Source organism: Octopus bimaculoides, chromosome 4, assembly GCF_001194135.2.
Source record: "Octopus bimaculoides isolate UCB-OBI-ISO-001 chromosome 4, ASM119413v2, whole genome shotgun sequence".
In the NCBI taxonomy this organism is placed as follows: Eukaryota; Metazoa; Mollusca; class Cephalopoda; order Octopoda; family Octopodidae; genus Octopus; species Octopus bimaculoides.
In genome coordinates, this window is record NC_068984.1 from 86,867,430 (window position 1) to 86,873,134 (window position 5,705).

Consider the following 5,705-nt stretch of genomic DNA (forward strand, 5'->3'; position numbering starts at 1 on the left):
CACCCAACATTGCTTGGCAACTGGTAGTGGTGTGTTTATGTCCCTGTAACTTAGCGGTTCGGCATAAGAGACCGATAGAATAAGTACTAGGCTTCCAAAGAATATATCCTGGGGTCAATTTGCTCGAATAAAGGCATTGCTCCGCATGGCCACACTCAAATGACGAAAACGAGTAAAAGAGAGTATATATGTATCTATCTATATATATATATGTATATAGATATGAGTATGATGGCACATAGCTTAGTGATTTGCCTGTTGTTCTCACGATTGTGAGATTGTAGTTTTGATTCCCAGACCAGGCATTGCGTTGTGCTCTTCAGCAAAACATTTCATGTTGCTCTGCAATCCTTTTGTTGTTTGACATGTGGCATGTTGTGCACCTGTACATGCAATGTCAATATGATGGAGAAAGTGAGCTTATGAAAAGACAGATATTTGATCACAAATCATCTGTGTGATTGTTCAGCAAGAAATTGTCGAACCCTCATATGTTGTCTGACTACTGGTGAGTCCATGGCGTATATGAATATGTGTATATTTGTGCATGCATATATATATATATATATAGCGAGATCATTGCCAGTGCCCCTGGACTGGCTTGTGCGGGTGGCACATAAAAGACACCATTTCGAGCGTGGCCGTTTTCGTGCGGGTGACACGTAAAAGCACCCACTACACTCTCTGAGTGGTTGGCGTTAGGAAGGGCATCCAGCTGTAGAAACTCTGCCAAATCAGACTGGAGCCTGGTGTTGCCATCCGGTTTCACCAGTCCTCAGTCAAATCGTCCAACCCATGCTAGCATGGAAAGCGGACGTTAAACGATGATGATGATGATATATATATATATGTATGTATGTATGTATGTATAATGTGTGTGACTGTGCTTTAGTATCTGTGCTTAATCATCTTGTAATTTGGACTTTATATTTATGATATATGTGTAGTCAGTTCTTTGCTGCTAATATGTGCATTTTTATTAGTGTTCTAGAATATTTCACAGATGTATTTTTTTGTTTTTATAAAGAAAGGAACTGGTGGATATATGAGAAATAAAATAAATATGTCACTCAGTAAAAATTTTATAAACAATGTCACATGAGTTTTAAGTGTTGTAATGCAGAAAGTGGCTGGATGACATCTTTATTTGCTTCTTTATGCATGTCCAGTGTCATCTTGAACTATATGAAGCATGCAGTCTTGTGTGAATCACTTTGTCAGTCAGAAGATAAAATACTTTATCTAATGTCTTGTATTACTCTAAAATTCTTTCATGGCATGATGTAATTGCTGCATCTTCACTATATTAAATGTTGCCAGGTTTTTTAAATCATCTTGAGGAAAAGATGTTTCCTTCCTGGTTACAAAATACTACTTACTTCCTTCCTGGGCTAATTTTAAGATTTTCTTCTGGGTGTTGAATACCAATCATACGCTTTCATTTTGAATGAATATCATTAGGTGTGCTTGAGCACAAATCCTTCATTTATGTTTATTTATTTGAATTCACCCCAGTTATTTATCTTGTGTTCCATTATTTTTCTTTTTATATACTAATTTAGGATTTTCTCTGCGACCCTAACACTGCCTTAGTTTAGCAATGCATAAACTTTGTGCTTTGATAGAATTTTGCATTCTACTTATCTATGAACTATAAAAACTAGTCCACTTACAAGTTGAATAATTCAGTTTTGTCCAAATATTTCAGCTGATTGCTTTGAAATTATCTCGCTTGTTTTTTTTGTTTTTTTCTTTTCTTCTTAGCATCTCTAGAGGGAGTGCTCATCTACTAACTGCTTGGACAATTTCAGTTGATCAAAGTTTTAAACTCACTATACTGCATATGAGAAACCATACCATATTTACAATTTTATATAAGAAGAAAAAAAAAATTGACTGGTTCAAAATATAATCATAGTGAAAGTCTTAAGAATGTTGAAAATAAGAAATAAATTTATTCAGTTTGTTGATGCTTATAAGAAAAAGTTGGTCAGTGGATATTGAGTAATATGAGTTTGGTAGGTATGACACATAAACTCAGCCTTATTCAGCCCAAATATTCTACCAGATCCAGCCTCTCTCACCTACCCTAAAATGTCATTCTAAAAAGAGACACATCATCAAAATCTCAAAGCATCAAGGTAATGCACGATTAATCCGAAACAGTGTGAATTTGTAAGCATTGCATTTGACAGAATAATCTTAATGCTAAAGGGTTAAAAATAATGTTAGGATTGGAAATAAATGGAGAAACATGGAGACAACTAATTTAACGTTAAGATTCTCACCATTTCATTCTAATTGATTTTTATTGAAATTTGATTATTTAAAAAAATTATTCTAAAATAGTAGTAACATTTAACATACTTAATTCAACATGCTGGTGCCACATTAAAAGCACTGGTGCTGATACCACATAAAACGCAATACGCTCTATGAGGTGGCTGGCATTAGGAAGGGCATACAGCTGCAGAAACCATTCCAGAACAGACAATGGAGCCTGGCCTTACCAGCTCCAGTCAAACTGTCCAACCCATACAGGTATGGAAAAACGGACTCTCACTGCTAATTAAATAATGCTTTAATCTCTGTAAATATTTTACTTGCTTCACAGCTCATTCATTAGCTGATCAGTTCAAACAGGATAGAACTAGCTGCTCTACTACTGTCTTACAGAGCAAAGTATTACACTTCAGTTTGATGTTTGTGACAAGAGTTAACTCTAAGAATATCTTTTATCTTTGAACTGCATCCTTGCTGAGGCACCACCCTAAAGGGTTTTTAGTCGAACAGATCAACTCCAGTACTTGGCAAGTCCAGTACCTATTCTCTTGTCCCTTTTGCCAAACTGCTAAGTTACAGGGATGTAAACAAAACAACATTAATGTGTGTGTGGAGAGCAAATACAGACACACACATACACACATTGACCAAATTCACACACAAGGCATTGGTTAACCTGGATTATAGTCGAAGAACTCTAACCCAAAGTTCCTTGCAGTGAGACTGAACCCAAAACCACATGGTTGCAAAGTGAACTTTTTAACCATACAACTATGCCTGCACCTATAAACAGATTATAAGTTAAACTTTGTTGGAAATTTAGCATGGAGCTTTTATATAAGATTTACTTGCCCAAGGTCCCACTGCGTGACACCTTGGGCAAGTGTCTTCTACTATAGCCTTGGGCCGACCAAAGCCTTGTGAGTGGATTTGGTAGACGGAAACTGAAAGAAGCCCGTCGTATATATGTATATACATACATATGTATGTGTGTGTGTCTCTGTTTGTCCCCCCACCATCGCTTGACAACCGATGCTGGTGTGTTTATGTCCCTGTAACTTAGCGGTTCGGCTAAAGAGACCGATAGAATAAGTACTAGGCTTCCAAAGAATAAGTCCTGGGGTCGATTAGCTCGACTAAAAGGTGGTGCTCCAGCATGGCCACAGTCAAATGACTGAAACAAGTAAAAGAGTAAAAGAGAAAAGAGTAAAGAGTAATGATTCATTGTGATTGTACTCTAAATACATTTCTTTCTGTATCCTTTGGCTTTAGGATTTCTTAACATTTCATTCACTACAACTGAATATTTCTCAGTGTTTGAAATTATTGTGAGTCTTTCTGTTTATAACATTTACAAAATATACCTTTTGTGATTTATTTAATGGAATTGTTTCATCTATTATTGAGATTCTTTATTTATCTTTTATTTTCATCTGTTTTTTACTTGTTTCAGTTATTGGATTGTAGACCTGTAGGGGCACTGCCTTCAAGGGTTCTTTTAGTAGAACAGATCAACTCTAGTACTTACTTTTAATCCTGGTACTAATTCTGTCAGTCTCTTTTGCCGAACTCCTAAGTTATGGGGACCTAAGCATACCATTGCCAGTTGTTAGGCAGTTGGAAACCATAAGCACACACGTGTGTGCGTGTATATATATAATAGGCTTCCATACAGTTCCATCTACCAAATTCACTTGCCAGACATTAGTTGGCCTTGGGCTATAGTAGAAGACACTTGCCCAAGGTGGCATGCAGTAGAACTGAACCTGAGACCATGTGGTTGCAGAGCATGCTTCTTAGCCACATAGCCATGCCAGGGCCTATATTTATTGAGGTTTATTTATCTGTGAACACCACCTTGAAACAGAAGAATAAAAAGTTAGAAGTTAATGTTTCAAATTTAACTAGAAATAGTGAGAATTAACATTTTTAAAAGTATAAAAGCTATTAGTATAAGAAACAGGAAAAAAGAAAAAAGAAGAAAAAATCTACTTTGACAGGTCAAGTGAACTTCTATATGGTTGCTTGATTTTGTAAATACAGGAGTCACATTTCTCTCAAATCACAAACAATCCTTTAAATGAAAGGAACATTTAGACAGTGCTGTACTTATATAAAAAGACAGCAATACATCTCATTATAGATCTTCAAGCTAAATAATAGCTAAATTGTTAATGAAAATTTTGTCAGATCTCACCAAACAAATATTTATATTCCCCATTAGCTTTTTGAAATATTCTTATGCAACTGTATATTATGAAAAAAAAAGAAAAAAAATTAGTTATGTCATTCCATTATAGTATTCTTCTAAGGAAATTTATTCATTAACCTTTTAGCATTTAAACTAGTCACATTCAAACCAAAATATTCTACCTGTTTTATGTTCAAACTGATCAGATCTAGCCTCCCATACCTACCCTACAATGTCAGGCAATGACTAGTGACCGAGACCTTTGGAACTATGCTGTGCATGAGAACACCCAGCAAGACAAGTGAGACCATAACCCATGGCCTTTACCAGGGGTGTAGCCAGCCCACTTATGCATACCTTTCCTTCTTTGGACGCAAAACTCTGCTTGCGAAGATCTGTTGAGGCAAGTGAAATCGAAATCGAACCAAATTCAATGACTGGCACCCGTGCCAGTGGAGCACTAACAGCACCATCTGAGCAGGATCACTGCCAGAGCAGCTGTCTGGCTTCTGTGCCGGTGGCGCATAAAAAGCATCATTTGAGCATGATTGTTACCAGCGTCGCCTTACTTGGCACTTATGCTGGTGGCACGTGAAAAGTTATTCGAGTGAGGTTGTTGCCTGTGTCGCTGGACTGACTCCTGTGCAGGTGGCACGTAGAAAAACACCATTTGAGCGTGGCTATTGCCAGTACCGCCAGACTGGCCCTTGTGCCGGTGGCATGTAAAAGCACCAACTACACTCTCGGAGTGGTTGGCATTAGGAAGGGAATCCAGCTGTAGAAACTCTGCCAGATCAGATTGGAGCCTGGTGCAGCCATCATGATTCGCCAGTCCTCAGTCAAATCGTCCAACCCATGCTAGCATGGAAAGCGGACGTTAAACGATGATGATGACATTCTCAAAACCTTGAAACTATAGGATAATGCGTGATTAATTTAAAACAATGTTAATAAATAAGCATTACATTTGACAGAGTAATTTGAATGCTGATGGGTTAAAATGCATATTTCAAGAACACTAATGTTTATATGATTTCAATATTGAAACCATTCAATCAGTGCAATAGTTAGAATTGAAAAATACAATCGTGAATTTTAAAAAAAATATTTTGCTATTACATTAATAGTGGCACCACTGTGCTTGACTTTGCTTTCATCTTTTTGGATTGATAAAACATTCCAATCAAGTACTGGGGTTGATGTGATTGATCCCCCCCCCCCCAAAAAAAAA

At 37.0% G+C, this 5,705-nt stretch overlaps 1 protein-coding gene across 2 annotated transcripts in view; it reads left to right on the forward strand.

The window, feature by feature from the left end:
- The window catches only part of LOC106870220 (ribosomal protein S6 kinase 2 beta), a 73,771-nt gene that overhangs the window by 22,566 nt on the left and 45,500 nt on the right, over positions 1 to 5,705 (forward strand). The window lies entirely within an intron of this gene.